The sequence below is a fragment of the Hylobates moloch genome, unplaced genomic scaffold, assembly GCF_009828535.3.
Source record: "Hylobates moloch isolate HMO894 unplaced genomic scaffold, HMol_V3 SCAFFOLD_12, whole genome shotgun sequence".
Classification (NCBI taxonomy): Eukaryota; Metazoa; Chordata; class Mammalia; order Primates; family Hylobatidae; genus Hylobates; species Hylobates moloch.
The window spans coordinates 38,471,041-38,496,504 of NW_026652287.1; the positions used below are offsets into that span (position 1 = coordinate 38,471,041).

Below are 25,464 nucleotides of genomic sequence, written 5' to 3' on the forward strand. Positions count from 1 at the left end.
TTTGGGACAATTTGAGCACCAAAATAATTAAGTATGGTAATGAATTATAAACCCATTGCAAAAAACAGGAACCTGGGCCGGGCGCGGTAGCTTACGCCTGTAATTCCAGAACTTTGGGAGGCCAAGGTGGGTGGATCACCTGAGGTCAGGAGTTCGAAACCAGCCTGGCCAACATGGTGAAACCCCGTCTGTACTAAAAATACAAAAATTAGCTGGGCGTGGTGACATGTGCCTGTAATCCCAGCTACTTGGGAGGCTGAGGCAGGAGAATCGTTTGAACCTGGGAGGCGGTGGTTGCGGTGAGCTGAAATCGCATCACTGCACTCCAGCCTGGGCAACAGAGTGAGACTCTGTCTCAAAACAGCAACAACAGGCTGGGCGCGGTGGCTCACGCTTGTAATCCCAGCACTTTGGGAGGCCGAGGAGGGCGGATCACGAGGTCAGGAGATCGAGACCACGGTGAAACCCCATCTCTACTAAAAAAAATACAAAAAAATTAGCCGGGCGTAGTGGCGGGCGCTTGTAGTCCCAGCTACTCGGAGAGGCTGAGGCAGGAGAATGGCGTGAAGTGAGCCGAGATTGCGCCACTGCACTCCAGCCTGGGCGACAGAGCGAGACTCCGTCTCACAGCAACAACAACAAAACGTGGAAGCAATCCAAAGTATCCACCTACTCATGAATGGATAAGCAAAATGTGATATATACATGCAATATAATATTATTCAACCTTTATTTTTATTTTATTTTTTGAGACAGAGTCCTGCTCTGTAGCCCAGGCTGGAGTGCAGTGGTGCGATCTTGGCTCAGTGCAACCTCTGCCTCCCGGGTTCAAGTGATTCTCCTTCCTCAGCCTCCCCAGTAGCTGGGATTACAGGCATGTGCCACCGTGCCCAGCTAACTTTTGTATTTTTAGTAGAGACAAGGTTTCACCATGTTGCCCGGGCTGGTCTCAAACTCCTAGGCTCAGGTGATCTGCCTGCCTTGGCCTCTTAAAGTTCTGGGATTACAGGCGTAAGCCATCATGTCTGGCCTATTCAGCCTTTAAAGGGAAGGAAATTCTGACAACATGGCTGAATCTTGATTGTGCCAAGTGAAATAAGCCAGTCACAAAAAGACAAATACTATATGATTCCACTTATATGCAGTCAAACTCATAGAGACAGAAAGTAGAACAGTGGTTGTCAGGGGCTGGGGAAAGTTGGAATGAAAAGTTACTGCTTAATGGGTATACAGTTTCGGTTTTACAAGATGGAAAGAGTTACAGAAATAGTTGCATAACATGAAAGTATTTAATAGTGCTGAACTGTATAGTTAAAAATAATTAAAATGACAAGTTTTATGTTTTGTGTATTTTAACACAGTAAAGAAAAGATTGAAAAAAAAAAAAAGAAATGCAGGAAGGATAAACCCTCCCAAATAAAATATTTCATCAATGTAAATCTATAAAATCTATCATGTGAAAATATCTCCACTTTTAGGAAATTCACACCTTAGTATTTTGAGGGGAAGGGCCATAATGTATGTAACTGATCCCACTCCAAAAATTATGTATACAGAAAGAGTAAGAACACAAATGGGGTGGTAAATTGTTAACAACACGTGAATCTGAAAAAAAAATAGATGAATCTGGGTAAAGCATACAGGATATTCCTTTGTGCTGTTTTTACAAGTTTTCAATCATTTCCAAATAAAAAAAAAATTAACTGTGTAAATACGAGATGGATTCCCTGACAAGAATGCAAGCTCTGTGAGGCCTGTCCCCTGTCTAGTTCTATTCTGTGTCCTCAGCCTATGACACAGTGCTTGACACAAATATTCACTGAAACAATCAATAACTGAATGATGATTCAGCATATTAGAAGGTCCCCAAGCCCAGCCTTTCAGATTTGGGAAAGCCTTTCTGTAGGAAGTTCCATCTCAGGGGAGACCTGAAGTATGAAGTGCATTTAAGACAGAGGGACAGAGTGTGCACAGACCCTTCCCTCCGCGAAAAAAAGCACTGCCAGTTGGGAGAACCAGCTGGAACAAAGTGTGTGGGGGGAAAGAATGGTTAAGATGCATTAGCAAGGAATCAGGGACTAGATCAACCACTTTAAGAGTTTGGATTCCTTTGCCGGGCACGGTGGCTCACACCTGTAATCCCAACACTTTGGGAGGCTGAGGCGGGTGGATCACGAGGTCAGGAGATCGAGACCATCCTGGCTAACATGGTGAAACCCCGTCTCCACTAAAAATACAAAAAATTAGCTGGGCGTGGAGGTGGGAGCCTGTAGTCCCAGCTACTCAGGAGGCTGAGACAGGAGAATGGAGTGAACCCAGGAGGCGGAGCTTGCAGTGAGCCGAGACTCGCCACTGCACTCCAGCCTTGGTGACAGAGCGAGACTCCATCTTAAAAAAAAAAAAAAAAAAAAAGAGTTTGGATTCCTTCCTGAAGGCTATGGGGGACCACAGAATGTGGCCAAAAAAGTGGCACCTTAAAGAACCTAAAGTTTTAACAGCTTAAGTTAAACAAACTGTTATGGCTTACAGTCTTTAGCAACTTTCCAGCTACGACAGTTTATGCTGCACTGCAGTTTACTTAGACACTCCAGTATAACTGTGCAAGCACTGAACCTGCAGCCAAATGAACATTTTCCCAAGACAACCACAAAGAGGAGAATCTGAAATGAACAGAGCAATTTTCTTCTGAATCTCATTTATGTCTGTAGGAACCTAGCCTTGCCATGACCTCAATATGTTTTTGTGAGCCTATCGCATAAGAAATGCCACTGGAAGTCAGACTACCATGCATTATTCTGACTGACACCAGGGAGCAATGAATGGGAGAGTGCAATTGTCCCCTGTGATGATAACCTCAAAAGGTCACAGACCTTTTCCAAACATCCATAGCTTCCTTCCGATATCCCAGAAAGCCAAACCCTCTATAGAAACAAAATGTGACTAGATGTAGTATGCAAAAACTGACCATTTTAAAAAGAAAAATCTCAATGACTGTAGGCAACTGCCTCCAGATAACGGCATGTTCCTAAAGATGCCATGTTCTAGAATTCAGCAGGAACAAGCAGGGTATCAACGGGAAAGAAAAATAAACCTTTCCCATCCTCTACTTTTCCAGGCGATTGCTTACATAAACAAAATTACACGATGCTTATGAATATCTAAAGCATGTTTACACACATCCTCTGAAATACCTAAAGTAAGTATCTGTACAAAATCAATTACTCTGTAATATGCACATATAATTTTGTTTCAATCCATGAAGAAACTTAGGTTTAACAGAGCTTCAGACACGAGTGCTGATGAAGGGTTAAGGAAGTCATGGGTCCTCATCTAACAGAGTCCTTCTCTATCAATTCCTGACCCCAGGGTCTGTCAGGTCTTAAGGTTGCCAATCTTGAAATGCAACTTGGTAGCATTGGTCCTACTTAAAGTGACTGCTGCATGCAATTGGCAAGTCATCCCTTGTCTGTGACTCAACTGTTCTCTGTAAAGTGGGTCTGATATCTATCCCTTCACAGAAATCTGAAGGAAAAACAGAATAAAACACCAGCCTGCTCTCAAACCTCAAGAAATAAAGATACTGGCTCTATTTTGAAATGAACTAAAATGTATTATCCATTCAACACCTTGGTTATATTTTTTAATGGCATATTTTCAGTTATTTGAAGGATGCTAAAGAAAGCAACACTCAACTCTGAAAAATGTAGAACTGATTATTTTATTTTATGAGATGGAGTCTTGCTCTGTCATCCATGCTGGAGTGCAGTGGTGTAATCATAGCTCACTGCAGCCTCCAACTCCTGGGCTCAAGTGATCCTACCACTTCAGCATCCCAAGTAGGTGGGACTACAGGTGCAAGCCATCATGCCTGGCTAATTTATTATTATTATTATTATTATTATTATTATTATTATTTAGAAATGGGGTCTTGCTATGTTGCCCAGGCTGGTCTCAAACTCCTGACCTCAAGCAATCCTCCCACTCACACCTCAGCCTCCCAAAGTGCTGGGATCATAGGCATGAGCCACTGTGCCCAGCCACGACTATTATTTTTAAACCCAGAATGCTGCGGATCATTAAAATAGCTACAAAAAGTGAAAATCAGCTGGCATGGAAGTGGTTAATTTTGGGACACTTAGTAACTTTCCACTTGTTAGAAACCTAATAAGTTTCTTGGTGTAAGTATACTCTTCTTAACTTTGATGTCTGGATAATGCAGTTTTACTAGTTCCTCAATTGGACTGAATTACACGCTAAACAAAGACTGTTATAAATCTAAAAACATCTCAAACACTTGGTTTAAAGGAAATAACTTTAAGTGCTTGGTCACAAATACATTCAACTTTTCTAAGAGGTGGGTAAAAAAAATTAGCTGAGTCACTAAATTTAATGATCTGAAGGCCACAAAGAAAGAGAAAGTAGGAGACAGGGCATATCCAGACTTCACAATGTCTTTAGAGTTTAAATCTGATGGGAACCAGTGTTCTTAGCAGGCAACTAAGACACACAACAGAATCTGAATGTTCATTCTAATAATTTTCCAGTGCTAATCCTTTTTAAATGGAAGAGTTAAAACAGAGGGGAAAAAAGGATCCTTTAAAAATGGTAACTACTTTTTATCTTTGAGCTGTACAGAGATATTTACATTAGAAAAATAGAAACACAGGACTTCATAGTTTCCCATTTTATGCCAAGAGTCAACTACTTCAGAGAGGAAAATACTTCACAAGTATTTTGGTTTCTCAGTCACAAATACATGCTGTAATAAAACATAATGCAAATATCTACGTGCCTTCTTCAGACTGTCACCAAGCATCTAGAGTTGTTTGTGATTTGTTTAACCAAGACACAAGCTCCCTACCAGAGTGCCTCAACTGGAAGGTAGAAGGAGGGTGTTTTCTTTTTTAACACCTCTATGAAACACTCAGGGCAAGAAGTGGTAACATTCCCAAGATAGCACACATTTTTGTAGGACCTAGAAATGCCACCGTGATCCCAGATTTACTATGACTGGGAAAGTTCATACTGTCAACAGCTCTATCAGCATACGCCTGGAAGTGTGTGTATCACCCTTCCAACACAGCAACCTCATCCCCCTCTCCCCGAAGTAGGAAATGTTTGTGTGCTCCGTAATCTAGAATGCCCCCTAAGACATAAATCTTCCACCATTATCCATAATAAAAATTACCATCTCCACCTGAGAATATTCAACAACTTCTGAAAACACACTGAGTTTCAAATAACCACATACAGAACACCACCAGCTAATAACACTATAAGGAAATAATTTCATACAGAACTACAAGCAAAGGAAGTAAAATACTTGTTATCACAATTTTCCTTAATCTCAATAGGGGAAATAAATGGAAATATACGTCGTAACTAACAGAAAGCAAAAAAGCACTCTTTAAACCTCCTTAAAACCTCGTATTTCTCAACATCTTACATTTCTAAGTCTTCAAAGCTATGAGTTCCCATTAGCAGCTGGTTAAAATGTTTGCATTTGGTAGATACTTGAAAAGACTCAGTTGCGGGGTGGGAGGGGTGGAACAAGAAATATATCTACGTAGGAAGCACTTTCCATGTCAGGTAGACATGGACGTTTTCCAGAGGAATGTATTAATACTTACCAAATAGGCCAGGAAGGATGGGATACAAAAGTTTCAATAAGAAGAGAACACAACCAGGCACGGTGGCTCACGCCTGTAATTCCAACACTTTGGGAGGCTGAGGCGGGCGGATCACGAAGTCAGGAGATCAAGACCAACCTGGCTAACACAGTGAAACCCCGTCTCTACTAAAAAAAATAAAAAAAAAATTAGCTGGGCGAGGTGGCGGGCGCCTGTAGTCCCAGCTACTCAGGAGGCTGAGGCAGAAGAATGGCGTGAACCTGGGAAGCGAGCTTGCAGTGAGCCGAGATTGTGCCACTGCACTCCAGCCTGGGCGACAGAGTGAAACTCTGTCTCAAAAAAAAAAAAAAAGAAAAAAAAAAAGAAGAGAACACTGGCTGGGCACGGTGACTCATGCCTATAATCCCAGCACTTTGGGAGGCCAAGGCAGGTGGATCACCTGAGGTCAAGAGTTTGAGACCAGCCTGGCCATCATGGTAAAACTCCGTCTCTACTAAAAATACAAAAATTAGCCAGGCATGGTGGTGGGCGCCAGTAATCCTAGCTACTCGGGAGGCTGAGACAGAAGAATCACTTGAACCCTAGAGGCAGAGGTTGCAGTGAGCAGAGAGAGTGCCACTGCGCTCCAGCCTAGGCAACAAGAGTGAAATTCCATCTCAAAAAAAAAAAATAAAAAGAAAGAAAAGAAGGGAACACTATTCTCTGGCTTATTAAACCACTGAATTTAAGCAAAACATTTTCTTAAAACCCAATGCTTCCATTTTCATATTAATAAATGCTAAAGTAAATTTTCTTAGGGTTTTTGTTTTTCCTTTTGAATAAAGATAAATTAGAGAAGAAAAGTTGGAAGTGGAGTTCAAGGTCCTTATTCATCCAATTCATTCATCTGTAAAATCCAGATGAATTTAGAGAACCTTAATTAGTAATATGCAAAAATGATGTGTTAGGGCATTTAGGTGTAAAAGGGAATTATAATCTTTTTGAATCTGAGTGAGATATAGAGGGCATTTTCATTTTCTGTGTATGATTTGTCAGAATCTGAAGCAATACCCTTATTCTACTCATCTGTTTACCACATGAAGAGTATCTTACAGAAGGATTCCATCAAACTCAACAAGTACAACAGAATCTCTAAAGCTGAGTAAAACAGAAAGGTCCCCATTTGATAGACCTAGTTATACAGCAGCTAAATTCTCTCCTTTCTGCATATTTCAGAGTGTTAATCATTTTTGTATTACCATAATCTTTGGAATTAAGGACTGAACTGTCCATCACCCAAATCAAATGTACACTCACATAGCAAAGAAAATGTGATGAAACAAAAGGAATGGGTACTGTCTTTGCTGATGAGGATCTTATAATTTACTTGAGATACAATATTTACACTTAAAAAAAAATAGCCAAACCATAAGACAATAAATGGTATAGACCATTTCCTGGGATCCAGAGAAAGAAAAATCATTCAATCTGGAGTAAGTGGGAAAGGCATCAGGCAGAAGTAAAATTTGCATTGGTTCTTAAAAGACTGGCAGAGTTTGGAGAGGTGACATAAAAGGCATGAATAATAGTGACTAAAATGGGAAAGCACTAAACATGTTTTGGGACAGATTGACTGGAAAAGGGTTTCTAAGAATGGGAGACAGAAGATGAGATGGGCAGTCGGGGCTCAGATTATCAACAAGCTGTATGTTTACACTGAGAATCAAACATGAAAATAATCGAGCAGGGTGCAGTGGCTCACACCTGTAATCCCAGCACTTTGGGAGGCCAAGGTGGGAGGACTGCTTGAGCCCAGGAGTTCAAGACCAGTGAGAACTCTTCTCTACAAAAAATTTAGGCTGGGCACGGTGGCTCATACCTGTAATCCCTATACTTTGGGAGGCTGAGGCGGGTGGATCACTTGAGCTCAGGAGTTCAAGACCAGCCTGGGCAACATGGCAAAACCCTTTCTCTACAAAAAATACAAATAATTAGCTGGCTGTGGTGATGCATACCTGTGGTCCCAGCTACTGGGGAAGCTGAAGTGGGAGGATCACTTGAGCCCCAGAGGCAGAGGTTGCAGTGAGCTGAGACTGCACCACTGAACGCCAGCCTGAGCAACAGAGTGCAACCCTGTCTCAAAAATTTTAAAAATTGGCCAGGTGTGGTGGCTCACGCCTGTAATCCCAGCACTTTGGGAGGCCAAAGTAGGCAGATCACTTGAGGTCAGGAGTCTGAGACCAGCCTGGCCAACATGGTGAAACCCCATTTCTATTAAAAATACAAAAAAAAAAAAAATTCGCTGGGTGAGGTGGTGCATGCATGTAATCCTAGCTACTCAGGAGGCTGAGGTGGGAGGATGGCTTGAACCCAGGAGGCAGAGGTTGCAGTGAGCCAAGATCGCACTTCTGCACTTCAGCCTGGGCAGCAGAGTGAGACTCTGTCTCAAAAAAAAAAAAGAAAAAATTAACCAGGCATGGTGGCATGTGCCTGTGGTCCCAGCTACTTGGAAGGGTGAGGCAGGAGGATCGCTTGAGCCCAGAAGTTTGAGGTTACAGTGATCTATGATCACATCACTGCACTATAGCCTGGGTGACAGATACCATCTCAAAACAATATTAATAATCTCTTACCCCATTGAGTTATTTATTGTTGTACACTGTTACCTTAACTACTCACCCAACAAATTAACACGGTCTAAGGAGTTAATCATCTTACATAAACGAAAACTCCATTTGAATATAGCAATTATATTTCTACCTTCCCGTCCAATGCAAATTAAAATAACAACATTGAGCTGGGTGTGGTGGCTCACACCTGTAGTCCCAGCTACTCAGGAGGCTCAGGTGGGAAGATCACCTGAGCCCAGGAGTTCAAGGCTGCAGTACACCATTATCACATCTATGAAAAGCCACTTCACTCTAGCCTGGGCAATACAGGAAGACCTCACCTCTAAAAAACATAAAAATAAAATAATAACATTGTGGAGATGGTATGCAAAACCAGGATTTGCAAAGGGAAAAAAGAAAGTGACATTTGCCTAGAACAGTGTTGGTGGGGTGGTTGTTCCCATTAGTATAGGCTACATACACTTACTCCTACCCAATGTAAGAGGAAGATTTCCTCATAGCCACGGAATCTCACTATGTCCCTAGGGCTCTGGGTACAGGCAGTCTCTGAAATGGGTCATCTGGATCTTTAGAAAGACTGATTTCAGTGTTTGCCTATCTGGTCTTGAAACATGTTGTCTCATGCAACAGATTCTTGGATATTGATTACGCGCATTCAGCTCTCACTATACTCTCTATAAATTCAATGTGCGGCACACTCCAGAAGACCAAAGGAAACCACAAAGGGATCAGTAGACTTTCAAGGGCTAGTAATGCTGTTTTGAAAATAATCTGGCCTAAAGTTTTTTTGTTTTTGTTTTTTAAATATGGTCTCAGTCTGTTCCCCAGGCTGGAGTGCGGTGGTGCAATCACAGCTCACTGCAGCCTCAACCTCCAAGCCTCAGGCGATTCTGCCACCTCAACCTCAAGCTGGGACTACAAGCGCATGCCACCACGGCCGGCTAATTTTTTAAATTTTTTGGTAGAGACGAGGTCTCACTATGTTACCCAGGGTGGTCTCGAACTTCTGTGCTCAAGCGTTCCTCCCAAATCAGCCTCCCAAAGTGTTGGGATTACAGGCGTGAGCCACACCACTCTTGGCCCTAAAGTTAATTTTTAAAGAGTAGCTATGAAAGATTCTCTGACATTCCATTTATAATTTTTGCAAATGTCCCCTCCTGCCCCTCTTGATTTGTCCTCCCCACCTCCATGCAATCCCTGCTTAAAGGTTCTTCCGAATTCCAGGGTAGGAAAACAGAACTATGTTGCGCCGGGCGCGGTGGCTCACGCTTGTAATCCCAGCACTTTGGGAGGCCGAGGCGGGTGGATCACGAGGTCAGGAGATCGAGACTATCCTGGATAACACAGTGAAACCCCGTCTCTACTAAAAATACAAAAAATTAGCCGGGCGTGGTGACGGGCGCCTGTAGTCCCAGCTACTCGGAGAGGCTGAGGGAGGAGAATGGCGTGAACCCGGGAGGCGGAGCTTGCAGTGAGCCGAGATTGCGCCACTGCACTCCAGCCTGGGTGACAGAGCAAGACTCCGTCTCAAAAAAAAAAAAAAAAAAAAAAACAGAACTATGTTGCTACCTTACCATCCTAGCAGCCCACACTAAATACAGCAAGTAGCCCATTTTTCCCCTGCCACAGTTCTCATGCTTCCAGGCTTGCAGAACTCTACAGGCTGGTCCCAAAGAAACAGAATTTCTAAGCTATGTTATCCACAGGATGAAATCAAATTCCCCTGATGAATAAAGGGAGCCACTTTTAGCCAAAGTACTTCCTTAAGCTTTATCCTCAGCAGCTTTCTACCAGGTAACTATGGAATTCTAATTAAGCTATCTGATCAAAGTATAAGGCAAATATAAACAAAGACAAAATCAAAAGCTAAGAAGTCTTTCTCACTGATTTAGCATAATTTCTGAGTTACCTATATTAAGAAAAACAACAACAAAAACCAGGATTCTGATAAGCTGTAAAAATATTCTACGTCAAAGGGAATACAAAACCAAGGCAAATTTGAAATTGGAGGCACTCCAATAAGCCTAGGTATCACAGCATAATTACCATTACCACAGTGAGCTGAGATTCTTACCAAGTCAAGATACAAAAAAACAGCCGAGTCTTACCTTTGAAATTTCCTGGCATTAAGACCAATTTTCCATTGATTTTCAAGATGGTAAGTAAAACCTATAAAACTATTCCAGCAGTTGTTTCTAGGCAGTTATAATCTATTAATTTTTTTAAAAACTTCTCACTAGGAAAAAAGTTCTTTTTGAAAGAGCATTCTCTATATAAATGTCCCTGACGCAAGAAGAGTGGAGGCTGCGTCCAGCCAAATGTGCCTTACCAACAAAGGACAGTGCTGAAGAAACAGGCATTTCTGTCAATTGGGAAAAATGGGTCAGCTTATCTTCGAGTCCAACAGTAAGCCTTACTATTCCCTGATGGCATGTTAGGATAACATGAGGATTTCAGCCCATTATTTCTAATTATTCTTCACTACTCACTTGCATTATTCAGTAAACTGCCAGTCCTAAAACAGGCTATCGCAAGTAATAAAAGTTATACCACATGTATACCCTTCTTTTAAAACGGATGGTTGGCTTTTATCTAATGCACCTGTACTGAAGCTAAGGCCAGTCTAAGAAGCTAAGAAACAGGGCCAGTGGCTCACGCCTGTAATCCCAGCACTTTGGGAGGCAGAGGCAGGCAGATCACGAGGTCAGGAGGTGGAGACCATCCTGGCTAACGTGGTGAAACCCCGTCTCTACTAAAAATTAGCCGGGCATAGTGGTGGGCGCCTGTAGTCCCAGCTACTCAGGAGGCTGAGACAGGAGAATGGCATGAACCCGGGAGGCGGAGCTTGCAGTGAGCGGAGTTCGCGCCACTGCTGGACAGAGCGAGACTCCGTCTCAAAAAAAAAAAAAAAAAAGAAGCTAAGAAACAGAATGAATGAGGGCCGGGTGCGGTGGCTCACACCTGTAATCCCAGCACTCTGGGAGGCCGAGGTGGGCTCACACCTGTAGTCCCAGCACTCTGGAGGCCGAAGTCAGGAGATTGAGACCATCTTGGCTAAAGACCATCCTGGCTAACATGGTGAAACCCCGTCTCTACTAAAAATACAAAAAAAATTAGCTGGGCATAGTGGCGGGTGCCTGTAGTCCCAGCTACTTGGGAGGCTGAGGCAGGAGAATGGCGTAAACCCGGGAGGCAGAGCTTGCAGTGAGCCGAGATCGTGCCACTGCACTCCAGCCTGGTGACAGCGAGACTCCGTCTCAAAAACAAACAAACAAAATTTATTATAAAATATTTCTTATTAATATTTTTTATTAAGAAAAAAGATTCTTTTTTTAGACAGGGTCTCACTCTATCACCCAGGTTGGAGCCCAGTATGGTGTAATCACAGCTCACTGCAGCCTCAACCTCCCCAGGATCAGGTAATCCTCTCACCTCAGCCTCCAGAGCAGCTGGGACTACAGGGGTGTGCCATCGCGCCTGGCTAACTTCTGTATTTTTTGTAGAGATGGGGTTTTACCATGGTGCCCAGGCTAGTCTCGAACTCCTGGGCTCATGCGATCTGCCTACCTCAGCCTCCCAAAGTGCTGGGATTGCAGGTGTAACCCACTGCACCCAGCCAAAATATTATTTCTTATTCAAATATTTATCATCTGTATTTGAAAGCAGTGTTTTGGATTCCTGCTTTGAGACTAAGGAGACAGGATAGAAAAAGGACTGTTGGCTTTTATTTTATCTAATGCATCTGTACTGAAGCTAAGGCTAAGAAGCTAAGAAACAGAATGAATGGAACCAAGGAAAATACTAAATACAAAGTGGAGCTTCTGTTCTATTTCTGGACTTGGGTAGTAGTTATATTGGTATTCACTTTATAGTTGTTCAAACTGTACATACTTTATATACTTTTCTATACACTCTCCCCCTTCTATACTAGGCTCCTGCCTGGGGTCATGTCAAACAGGTGACTCTAATCCTGGCTGCATAGCAAGAGAGAAGAAATGCAGAGAAGCAGTGCCCTGGGGAGCCCTGGATGGAACTGGCAGGTTTTAAGACTCAACAGGTGGCATGTCAGACCTTTCAGCCTCAAGAAAGCAAGTCCAACTTGATCTGTTTCTGTTTATTTTTATGAGACAGGGTCTCACTCTGTCACCCAGGCTGGAGTACAGTGGCACAATCATGGCTCACTGTAGCCTTGATTTCCTGGGCTCAAGCAATCCTCCCACCAAGCCTCCCAAGTAGCTGGGCCACCATGCCCACCTAATTTTTTTAATTTTTATTTTTTGTAAAGACAGGATCTCACTATGTAGCCTAGGCTGGTGTAGAACTCCTGGGCTCAAGCAGTCCTCTCGCCTTGGCCTCCCAAAGTGCTGGAGTTACAGGTGTGAGCCACCTTACCTAGCTTTTGATCTGTTTTGTATGTTGGTGTCTCACGTTAAAAAAAAAAAAAAAAAAATGTGGCCGGGCACGGTGGCTCATGCCTGTAATCCCAGCACTTTGGGAGGCTGAGACGGGTGGATCACGAGATCAGGAGTTCAAGACCAGCCTGGCCAAGATGGTGAAACCCCATCTCTACTAAAAATACAAAATTAGCTGGGCACAGTGGCTCCCGCCTGTAATCCCAGCACTTTGGGAGGCTGAGGTGGGCGGATCATGTGAGGTTAGGGGTTCGAGAACAGCCTGGCCAACATGGTGAAACCTCGTCTCTACTAAAAATACAAAAAAATTAGCCAGGCATGGTGGCATGTGCCTGTAGTCCCAGCTACTCAGGAGGCTGAGGTACCAGAATTATTTGAACCTGGGAGGCAGAGGTTGCAGTGAGCTGAGATCGCGCCACTGCACTCCAGCCTGGGTGACAGAGTAAGACTCCGTCTCGGGGGGTGGAAAAAAAATACAAAAATTAGCTGGGCGTGGTGGCAGGTGCCTGTAGTCCCAGCTACTCGGGAGGCTGAGGCAGGAGAATCTCTTGAACCCTGGCGGCAGAGGTGGCAGTGAGCTGAGATCGCACCACTGCACTCCAGCCTAGGCGACAGAGTGAGACTCCATCAAAAAAAAAAAAAAAAAAAGTTTTAAGTTCTACTTTTAGTGGAGATGAGGTTTCACAATCTTGGCCAGGCTGGCCTCGATCTCCTGATCCACCTGCCTCAACCTCCCAAAGTGCTGAGATTATAGGCGTGAGCTACCACGCCCAACCTACAGTGTTTTTTTTTTTTTTTTAAGAAGTTCAAAAAACTTCATGGTTCAAAAAACCATTTAATGCTCAGACAGCCGGGCGCAGTGGCTCACGCTTGTAATCCCAGCACTTTGGGAGGCCGAGGCGGGTGGATCACGAGGTCAGGAGATCGAGACCACGGTGAAACCCCGTCTCTACTAAAAATACAAAAAATTAGCCGGGTGTGATGGCGGGCGCCTGTAGTCCCAGCTACTCGGAGAGGCTGAGGCAGGAGAATGGCGTGACTCCGGGAGGCGGAGCTTGCAGTGAGCCGAGATCGCGCCACTGCACTCCAGCCTGGGTGCCTGGGTGACACGGCGAGACTCCGTCTCAAAAAAAAAAAAAAAAAAAAAAGCTCAGACATTTGGTGTTCTAATTTCTAAGCTAGGCCAGGAGACAAGAATCAGAAAGAGCCTTGTAATCTGTCCCCTAAACCTTTTCTTCTCCTCCTCTCATTTGGTAAGCCTATCCAGATTAGTAACTACTGAGACAGAGAGAAAGGAAATAACTCAGCAAGACAGACATGAACCCCAGTCCAGAACCCAGGTCTCCTGACACCACCCCCAGCTCTCATCCCTCCACTCCCCCGCACTGCCCTGGCTGGAGAACAGGAACGCGGAGCATAGGCACATATGGTGGGAGACGCTGGGGGCAAGTCTGTGGAGGGCCCTGACATGCTAAAGACAGTCTGGACTTCATCCTCTGAGGAACCACAGGCTTCTGAGCAAGTATGGCTTGGTCAGGACCGGGCTGGAGAAGGGAATTCTGAGAGCGATCTGCGCCCTCTCCCCCGCCACCTCTGTCCTGCTGTTTCACTCTCATCCACTGGATAAACGCTTCCCATGTAAAGGCCAACTCCAACCTGGTCATAATAAGCACCAGGAAAAACAACTGCTTTACGATGGAATCATGGAAATGCTTACACAGTGGTGGTGTGAGATGCTCCTTTGAAAAGCCTTGTCAGGCCCAGTCTTTGTAATTTCACGGTGGCTCACAGGAAGCGCCTGGGAGCCAGATGCTTTCTGCCTGTGCTCAAGGCCATAATTTCCTTCCCATACTTAAACTGATGACCCTGTGTCTCGCTGACAGAGGAGTTAGCCAAGAGAACAGGGCAGATAAAGAAGAAGCAAAATCTGAGGAAAACTGGCTGATTTGAAAAAAATTCCTAAGATTCTTCTTGAGATGAACAACTAAGAAAACTTCCAGATGAACATGATCTGCTGTCTCTGAATGAAAGCCGCTGGAAGGCAGGCCAAGCTGGGAATGCTGGCAGCCAGCTCCCTCACGTCACAGATGCGGAAGTTGAAGGGGAGAGGGGAGGGCAGTCCCAGAAACTGCTGTCAGAGCTGTCTGTGCCCTAAGAAAGTCTTCACGCCCACTTCCCACCCCTATCCCAGTGCTATCTCTCCACACTCTGCCGAGATGATCACATTAATCAAGACCCTAGAGTCAAAGTGACTGGGAAGGGGTCAAAAAAGAATGACATCCAGCCAGTCCCATTTATTACAGCAATAATCTCCACCCCTCACTAAATGTATACTTCTATAAAATTCTGCTTGTATGTTCTATATGGCACCTAGCCACCACTCAACACTTCAAGATACATTTCAGAGAAAAAAAAAGGCGAATTTCAAACTATAAGTAACATATCCTGTTGGGGAGCCCAAAAATAACTAAGAAAACATTTGTGATCACACAAGGAACTGAATAAGTGCATTTTCTATAAAGTGCTAGCTTCATGATTTTCCCTTAGATAAGAGACCAAAATAGTAGTTTGTTCTTCCTTATCAATTGTCATTCCTTAGAAAGTGCTTGGCCAGTAATATCAGGAAGATCAATGAGTCATCTCTTATCACTGGTTTAGCCCTCAGACTTAAGAAGGAAAACAGGTCTGGCCTACTCTTCCATGACAGCTGTCCTAATTGCTAGAGGAAGTCACCTTGACCTCATATATTTGGCTGCTATTCAGAACACCATGTCTCTTGGTCCAAATTATCAAAAGCATACATTAGGTAACAACATACCTTTCTCAGTTACACATGCACAGAATGCCCAAGATAAACCCACTGAGTGGTTCCCTCCATGGCCTCACCTCCCACTCCCTGGCTCTGAATGGCCCTAGGAAGAGCACATAGCAGCTACTTTCTTTTGAATCGTCTTAAAATCAACGCACAACAACGTACATCACCATTATAAAAACCTTGTCAGCAGACCGACTCTGACTCCCACAGCATTTACTATGTCAAAATCTTATGGGAAACTTGTACCATAGCTAATGTGATTACTGTGTGCAGAATGAAGACAGGGTTTGGGGATGAGTAGGTGTCTCAACCCAGTTCCTTCACTATTGCATGTATCTCCCCAATGCCGCAGACCACTCCCCGGCCCCTGAATCCATCTGTGATTTCTGCTTTCTGCTCAGAAAACCCACTGTCAAGGCCTTAACTTAAGAGAGCCTGTCAGAGCCTTAGCTTTGCCATCTCTAACACCATGATACCTTCTGGCTATTATCGCTCCTCAAGGGTACAGGTGTGGGCATAGAAACATATATAATTTGTTCATACCAAAATGCGGTATCATACACACCAACCCTTTAGTCTTCTTCATTGAGGACATCATGGATTGCATTCAGATAAAGAGCCCTTTTTGCCCAGTGAAGAATCATACACAATGGAATAAGGTGGCATTTTTCTCGCTGTGTATGTCGGGGGGAGTTTTGTGATAACTTGTTGTTCCTTGAATGTAAATATTCCTCTACTGTCTTATTTAAAACATTAGAGGGGGCCGTGGTGATTAAAATATATGTGTCATGGCTTGTCAAGCCTCATGACTACCTGAATTCAAAAAACAGGCTGCTCAACTCCATTTTCCTTACTGGCTGTAACAGAAAGCTAAGCTCAGCCAGTTGAATCATGAGAGCTAAAAGCCAAGCGAGGTACAGCTGGGCTCAAAAGCTGTATGTCCACATTCCATACCGGTAAGGCAGCCGGGAGCAGATGGCACAGACCGGGCTACAGTGTGTTCAATATGGACTTCTCACACCCCTTTCTCCGCTCCCCTAACCCAAACCTGCATTCCTACAGGCACAAACCCCACTCCATAGTAGAATACAGTAACACCAGTGTTGTCTGGAGTCACAAAGTTTTATATATGATTGCTTCTAATTAAAGATCATTTGATTTTAAGAAGTTAATAAAAAGGCCATAAACCTGTATCATTCCATAAGAATGCCAAGAATGCTAAGTACCCAACTAATATTCTTCCAGAGTGACTTTTATTAAAGGCTGCCTCTACTACTTTGCCAACTAACATGTCAGGTGGCAGAAACATTCCCACCTATCACAGGCTACTCAACTTTAAAAAGCAAAGGTAAGTGAAAAGGCCTTCTTTAATCAAATCAGTTCAAATTCCTCCAGCAAAAAATCCTAGTACAAACAGACTCAAAAATGGCAAAATCAAAGTTTAAAAAGTCACTTACAGTGCCAACAAGTGATTCAGAAGAATTCTGAGAAAGGTAATATTAACATTTTAGTGGTAGAACACTTGGAGAGGAGCCAGGAAGCCTAGACTCTCTCCTAGCTAGGTCATTAAATCTTGCAGGGGGAGGGAAAGCATACACAGATAAAAGCTAGTTAAATGGCATCTCACAGCCAAGCTATCTTGACAGCTCTCATCTGTCAGCAGGATCACTGGACAATGATGTTCTTCAAGGAGATAGGTAAGTCTCTAGGGGCTAATGATAACCTAAGTGCATTCAATTATAATCAGAATGATAACAATCAATCCCTACCCTTGGAATGGGCACTCAAATTCAACAGCTGAGAAAGCCAACATATCTGCTGCCAGGGAATCTAGATCGCCTGGATCCCCACAGCCTCACGCGTTTCTTCACATGTATACTCTTGCTCTCCTAGAGCAGCAAGTTATCTTTTAAAGAACAGATTTGATCATTTTTTTGTGTGAGACACAGTCTAAGCTCTGTCACCCAGGCTGGAGTGCAGCTGCGCGATCTCGGCTCACTGCAACCTCTGCCTTCCGGGTTCAAGTGATTCTCCTGCCCCAGCCTCCCAAGTAGCTGGGACTACAGGCGCACGTCACCATGCCCAGCTAATTTTTGTATTTTTAGTGGAGATGGGGTGTCACCATGTTGGCCAGGCTGGTCTTGAACTCCTGACCTCAAGTGATCCACCTGCCTCGGCCTCCCAAAGTGCTGGTATTACAGGGGTGAGCCACCACGCCTGGCCTGCTCTTATATTAAACCCTCAAATTCTTATTCCCTATGTGATCTCATCTCCACCATTCTGCCTTTTTCTCACTAGCCACTGTAGCCTTCCTTGGGTTCCCTGGATGCCCTCATTTATTTATTCTCATTCGCCCATTCAATCATTCAACAAAAATTACTGAGCAAGCACCTACTACTGTGCCAGGCACTGTACTAGGCATGGGGATACAGCAATGAACAAAAGAGACAAAGATGCCTGCCTCATGGAACTTACATTCTAGCAGAGGGAAACAGACAATTACAAAGCAAACTTAGGTTAGGAGAGAAATAGAATGGGGAGAAAGCAAGCCCCGGCATGTGGTAGAGGAGTATACACAGAGCTGAAAGGGATGGCCAGAGCAGGTCCCATTGAGCAGGAGGCATGGGAGCAGCCATGAGGCAGGCAAGGGAGTTAAGAATCTGGGCATCTAGAGAGGCTGAGGCAGGAGAATGGCGTGAACCCAGGAGGCAGAGCTTGCAGTGAGCCGAGATCCCGCCACTGCACTCCAGCCTGGGCGACAGAGCGAGACTCCGTCTCAAAAAAAAAAAAAAAAAAAAGAATCTGGGCATCTAGGGGACAGCGTTCCAGGCAGCTGAATAGCAACTGCAAGGGCCCTAAGGCCGAGGAATGTCTTATTTTTTTTGCTTTAATTTCTATTTCTCATTAAATTGTTAACTCCAAAAAGATGGGGACTTAATGTCTTACCTATTCTGCTCCTCATGACCTCAGCACGACACACACTGCTGGCTCAATAAATACCTGCTAAATGGAATTAATGAATTAGTACCTAAAGAAAAAACCAAAAACCTGTCCGCAAGTAATTTAAGTGTTACCTCAAGTTATCAAGGCCCTGCAGAACTTGTTGCACAGGTTTCAGATTGGCTAATAAACGCCAGGCGTGGTGGCTCACGCCTGTAATCCCAACACTTTGGGAGGCCAAGGTGGGCGGATCACTTGAGGCCAGGAGTTCCAGACCAGCCTGGCCAACAGGACAAAACTCTGTCTCTACTAAAAATACAAAAATTACCCAGGTGTGGTGGCACATGCCTGTAATTCCAGCTACTTGGGAGGCAGAGGCAGATAATCACTTAAACCTGGGAGGAGGAGGCTGCAGTGAGCCGAGATTGCACCACTGCACTCCAGCCTGGGTGACAGAGTGAGACTCCATCTCAAAAAAAAAAAAAAAAACACCCAAAAAAACCCCATAAAGTTTATGATCAAAGTGAATTTAATGCCACTTTAAGGAAGATCCTAACAATACCATTATGAGTCTAACTTATCAAGACATTACCCCAGAGAGGTAAAAGCATAAAAAGTAGAGAACTAAGACCTTTTCAAGAGCATAAGGTAATCAACAAATTCAATTTATATAGAAAAATCAACAGAAAATCAGAATTCATTATTTATTCCAATTACTTGCCTCAAGCCATTGACAGATACATCAGTTAAAAGCTTGTTTTGAATGAACTGTTTCTCTCCAACTCCACTACCATAGCCTCAGTTCTTAAGACAGAAACAATTCATTCAAGACAACTTTGTCTTGAATGTACAGGTTTTTACCATAGTCCTCAAGCCCTTAAAGCTTGAGCTATCATAAGAGTTTCCTCATTGGTCTGTCTGGCTCAAATCACTGTGTAAAGTGCTGTGGGTTAATCTTCTTCGTTTTTTTTTTTTTTGGACAGGGTCTCACTCTATCACCCAGGCTGGAGTGCAGTGGCGCGATTATGGCTCACCACAGCCTCAACCTCCCAGGCTCAAGCGATCCTCCCGCTGCAGTTACCTGAGTAGCTGGGACTAGATGTGTGGGTGTGCTACATGCCCAGCTAATTTTTGTATTTTTTTGTAGAGACAAGGTTTCACCATGTTGGCCAGGCTGGTCTGGAACTCCTGGGCTCAAATGATTGCCAGCCTCAGCCTCCCAAAATGTTGGGATTACAGGCGTGAGCTACCACACCCAACCTGGGTTAATCGTAAGACAGTTTTTACTACCACAATCCCAGTCCAATTTGAACCTAACCTTCTTTTCTACCTTCATTTCTAGCTATCCTTCAAAAAGAACTCTATGGTCCAGCTAAGCTATTCTCTGAACATGCCGTGAGCATTCCTGCCTCCACATCACCACTCTGGCTATCCCCTTATTTGGAATGCCACTGTGCCTCTTCTCCACTTCTCTGAATGTTATCAGTGTAAAATAATGCCTTCTCTGCCCATCTCCGTTATGAGAAATGCATCACCCAAGCAATTACAGCATTCATTTGGTCACATGCGCCCTTCTACATTCTCCTCTGTATCAGCAGAACTGAAAGCCTGCACACTACATTGCCCAGACTCCTTTGCCAGCTGGCTTCCACAGTTAGGTTTTCAAAGGCTGGAGATTGGTTGGCAAGTGGAAGGATAACACCACTTTTTTCCTGTTACTGCTCTGTGTTGGGGAGCGGCGGCAGCAGCAGCAGCAGCAGCAGGAGCAGCAGCAGGAGCAGTGAGCAACTATGGAAGAATGCAGGCAACTACACACGCCGCAGTTTCCAGCACATCAGCGCAGTGCTGGCTTCTGGGTTCCTGGTAAACTGCAGCAATACAGCTCCAACAGCAGCAGCAGCAGCAGCAGCAGCTCATCTGTGCATGTAGGCTCCTGGGTTCTAGCCCACAGGCAGCTTTCTCATCTCTGGATAACAACCCTCTTCTCCATTTTGCTCCTCCCAAGCCTTTCCAACATCTTTGTAATAAATACCTTGCATTTAAATCCCTTCCTGCTGGAACTATCTAGAGTGGTTTCTACTTTCCTGATTGGACAATAACTGATACAATAACAGAGAATGAGGAAATAAAAACAGCAATATTAACTAAGATGGAAAATGAAATATAAAATGACAAAGGAATGAGGACTAGCAATTTTAAAAAATATCCCAGAAAATGAAATCCCAGAAAATTTCTCTCTAGGTATATTCCAATTAATTTTTGAGTTCTAAAAATGAAGATGCTAATTGGCTGTGTATTTAGTTGTTTTTCTTTTTAATTTTTTAAGAAAGTCAGTAAGTATATCTTTTTGACTAAATCGAGTTTCTGTGGAATTGGGAGAATCCTTCCTTTATGTTTCCTCAGAACCTTACACACAGAGGGCACTTCTTTTTGTTTTTTTTTGAGATGGAGTCTCACATTGCAGCCAGGCTGGAGTGCAGTGGCGCGATCTCAGCTCACTGCAACCTCTGCCTCCCAGGTTCAAGTGATTCTCCTGGCTCAGCCTCCCAAGTAGCTGGGATTACAGGCATGCTCCGCTATGCCTGGCTAATTTTTGTATTTTTAGTAGAGACAGGGTTTCACCATGTTGGCCGAACTCCTGACCTCAGGTGATCCGCCTACCTCGGCCTCCAAAAGTAGGCACTTCTTAGGTAACGTATCTGCCTGGTGACTGGTATAAGGCTTTGGAATTCACAGATTGGGAATGAAAGCCATGTAAATGGTCACTCTAATTCTAAAAAGCAACTTGAAAACAAATCTTATCCAAAGCACTCAGCAAAGGATTCCAAAGCCCTTTCAGCCCTGAAATGTAGCCACTGGTGATGGAAGGTGGAAGAAGTTCAACTGGCACATGGGGCAGAGATTTTTGCCTCTTCCTTGTCAAAGCTCCCCTTGACCCTGTAAAGGCTGTTTCTAAGTTTCTGTAGGACCTCTTTTTTTTTTGGTTAAAGATCTAGCCTGAAAATCCTATTACAAAAACTGCCTAGAACACAGTTTACCTTTCTTGGAAAGATGAAGAACCAAGTTAATCCAGAACACATTCAAATCCCCTGGCTCTTGAAAGTCTGAGTTTTCAACCTGCTTGGAGATCATTTAGACAAATCTCTAAGTCTTAACTAAAATTCATTTTCAGGTATTATATTAAGCCAAGATAAAGTGTTGGAGGTCGTAAAAAAAAAAAAAAAAAAAAAAGACAAAATAAACCCACTACCTTCAAGGGTTAACAACTACTAAAACTATACTTATGGCCCTTCATCACTGCATTTGCTAACCCAGCTTTCCATTAACAAAAAATGCCTCGTGAAATGGACACCTTGGAGAAAATAAGTGCATCCAGTAAGTGCACAAAGCAGCTTGACTCTTGCTGATTTCCAGGATGACTGATGAAAATGGGCCATCAGCTGTTGTCATTTTCATACTTCCTTTGACAACATGCTGAAGGCTGAGCGCGATGGCTCACACCTGTAACCCCAGCACTTTGGGAGGCTGAGGCGGGTGAATTGTTTGAGTTTAGGAGTTCAAGACTAGTCTGGCAACATGGCAAAACCCTATCTCTACCAAAAAAAAAAAAAAATTATCCAAGTGTGGTGGCGTGCGCCTGTAGTCCCAGCTACTTGGGAGGCTGAGGTGGGAGGATCCCTTGAGCCTGGGAGGTGGAGGGTGCAATGAGCTAAGATCGCGCCAATGCACTCCAGACTGAATGACAGAACAAGACGCTGTCTCAAAAGAAAGAAAAAAAAAAGACAACATGCCCAGTAGATAAATGCTTGAACATTTTTAGCTGGTCCATTATTACTTCTAAAAACCTTACCATAGGAATCATGCCCTACAATCCATATTAAGCATTTCTCACAGTAACCCAACAGAGCAGCTACTATTATAATCCCCATTTTACAGATGAGAAAACAGGCTCGCAGAGGTCAAGAGACTCGTTCAAGATCACCCAGCTTAGTATGGCCCCAGCCGCCTGCCTCTGAGGCCCACACACGTGGCTTAAACCCAATACTGCATTGCTGCAAAGCCAGAATGGACAAAAACAGCTGCTGCACAGCGTAAGCTTTCTGGAGAAAACAGAAGCTACAACTGCTCTAATCCACTTGCTCTTTTATCAAAGCCCTCCACTGTGAGGGAAACAGTCTCTTATGTACCTAGATGCAAAACTTCATAATATATTTCCCACAATATTTTGTATATGTACCTTATGCTGCTCAAAGTACTATTACAAAACTTGCCTTCTCAGCTTTTATTTGAGACAGAGACTTGCTGTTGCCCAGGTTGGAGTGCAGGTGCAGTGGCGCAATCACCACTCACTGCAGCCTTGACCTCCCGGGCTCAGGTGATACACCTCAGATGGGACTACAGGTGCACACCATCACGCCTGGCTAATTTTTTGTAGAAACAGGGTTTCACCATGTTGCCTAGGCTGGTCTGAGCTCCTGGGCTCAAGTGATCCTCCCACCTAGGCCTCCCAAAGTGCTTGGGATTACAGGTGTGAGCCACTGTGCTGGGCTTCCTTATAGCTTGTTTTTGAGACGGAGTTTCATTCTTGTCACCGAGGATGGAGTGCAGTGGCACGATCTTGGCTCACTGCAACCTCTACTTCCTGGGTTTAAGCAATTCTCCTGCCTCAATCTCCCGAGTAGCTGGGACTACAGGCATGTGCCACTACGCCCGGCCAATTCCGTATTTTTAGTAGAGATGGGGTTTCACCATGTTGGCCAGGCTGGTCTCAAACTCTTGATCTCAGGAGATCCGCCTGCCTCAGCCTCCCAAAGTGCTGGGATTACAGGCGTGAGCCACCGCACCTGGCCTTCCTCACAGATTTTTAAGCCCACCCGGGAAGGGTAAGTATTCTCTTCATTCCACAGACAAGGGCATTGGGACATGGAGACTAAATTATTTGCCCAAAGTCAGAGGATTCAATATGCTGTCTCCTCAATGGGACTACTGATATCACCCAAGCCTCACAGAAGAAACAGAATTTCTGCCAGAGTTAACCATAAAGACCATTTCTAATTGATGGGAAATGGTCACCTTTCAACTTCAGTAACTTGCAATTAAGGATATCATTTTACTTGCCTGAGCATTAAATTGTGAGAAAACACCAACTTGCACTTTTCTTAATTTCCCAAACCATAGAAGGGATAAGATGCCATAAGATTTTGCCCTTAAATTTCAGCTTTTTTTCCCCTCATCCAATTGCAAAAATTCATTTCTATTTACACAGAAAGTATACCTTTAAAAAAAAGTCACCAAAAAAATATGAAGTTCACTATTCTGGAAATACTCTTTTAAGGCTTCAGGAAAAGTACCTTTCCTACCAACTAGCAGTATTCACATAAATCCTAAGGGTCTGGCCCTCCTATAAGGATGATGGTAAGTTAAATACTATGGGAAGAAAATCAGTCTCAAATTTAAAGGAATTAAAATGCCTGTAGTAAAAATCAGTGAGTAGGTGAAAATCTAGAAAATCTATCTCTATTATCTCAATCTCAAGGACCGTTACAAAACAGCAGATAAGACATGACATGGGAGACAGCAGAAAAAGATACATGGCTTTCCTTTCACTAAAAGTATGGCCAGGCGTGGTGGCTTGCACCTGTAATCCCAGCATTTTGGGAGGCTGAGGTGGGCGGATCACCTGAGGTCAGGAGTTCTAGACCAGCCTGGTCAACATGGTGAAACCCCATCTCCACTAAAAATACAAAAATTAGCTGGGTATGGTGGCACATACCTGTAGTCCCAGCTACTCGAGAGGCTGAGGCAGGAGAATCGCTTGAACCCAGGAGGCAGAGGTTACAGTGAGCAGAGATTGTGCCACTGCACTCCAGCCTGGGCGACAGAGCGACTCCGTCTCCAGAAAAAAAAAAAAAAAAACCAGGATAGAGTATAAACCAAAGTCAATTACATCTAAAGTTTTTCAAAGGAAAAAATAAAAACTGCTCCAAGGAATGAGTCATAAAGTGATATTTATAAATCAAGAATATCTTAGAAATTTCACGTCAGCCGGGCGCAGTGGCTCAAGCCTGTAATCCCAGCACTTGGGAGGCCGAGGCGGGCGGATCACGAGGTCAGGAGATCGAGGCCATCCTGGCTAACACGGTGAAACCCCGTCTCTACTAAAAATACAAAAAATTAGCCGGGCGTGTTGGCGGGCGCCTGTAGTCCCAGCTACTCGGGAGGCTGAGGCAGAAGAATGGCGTGAACCCGGGAGGCGGAGCTTGCAGTGAGCCGAGATCGCGCCATTGCACTCCAGCCTGGGTGACAGAGCAAGACTCCGTCTCAAAAAAAAAAAAAAAGAAATTTCACGTCATTGATCCACTCTCAAAAACTAACCTCAATGTAAGAATCTCACTTTATCAAGTTATTTTTTCTAAGTTCACCAGATCTAAAGAAAGCTTGACTTTGTCCATGAGCTTCCAAGTAGTGTGGAAAATAATTTTCCCTGAAATCCACAGGCAAGGGATTGCATCCTAATTGCATCATTTGCTCTTTGTTTTGAGGATACTGGAGATAATTCTAAGGACAAGGGAGAGAGTTGTGCTTAAAAATACTCAGCCTAATCACAAAATGGAACCACTTCAAGAACAACTGCACCCTGAATTTATGGTAAAAAAAAATCCTAAATCAGTAGAGAAGTTTGGTTTTTCCCTGACAAGCAGCCTTCACCAATATGAAGCTGTATTTAAGAATAATGGCAGAGACAGTGTGAAATCTTAAAAAAAAAAAAAAAAAAAGAACAAACGAACGAACTTAAGGCAGAAACAAAATATCCATAAATAAATAGACTCCCCCCCCCGATACATTTTTCACTGGTGAAGATGATATTACAAACCTACATCCCAATCTAGCTAAGGGATCACTTATTGAAAGATTTAAGTCCCCAAATCTACCTAAACCCTGGGATCATTAGTTCATACTCCTATTGGTACAATTCAATTTTAAACTTTTAAAAAACCTAAGTCAAAACCAAGGGGGGCAAAACCCAGGGAGGAGAGAAGTATTCATAATAAACAAGG

General features: G+C 43.8%; 1 protein-coding gene across 5 annotated transcripts in view; it reads right to left on the bottom strand.

The window, feature by feature from the left end:
* ARHGAP35 (Rho GTPase activating protein 35) overlaps positions 1–25,464 on the bottom strand; it is a 140,897-nt gene that overhangs the window by 83,088 nt on the left and 32,345 nt on the right. The gene's annotated exons all lie outside the window — the stretch shown is intronic.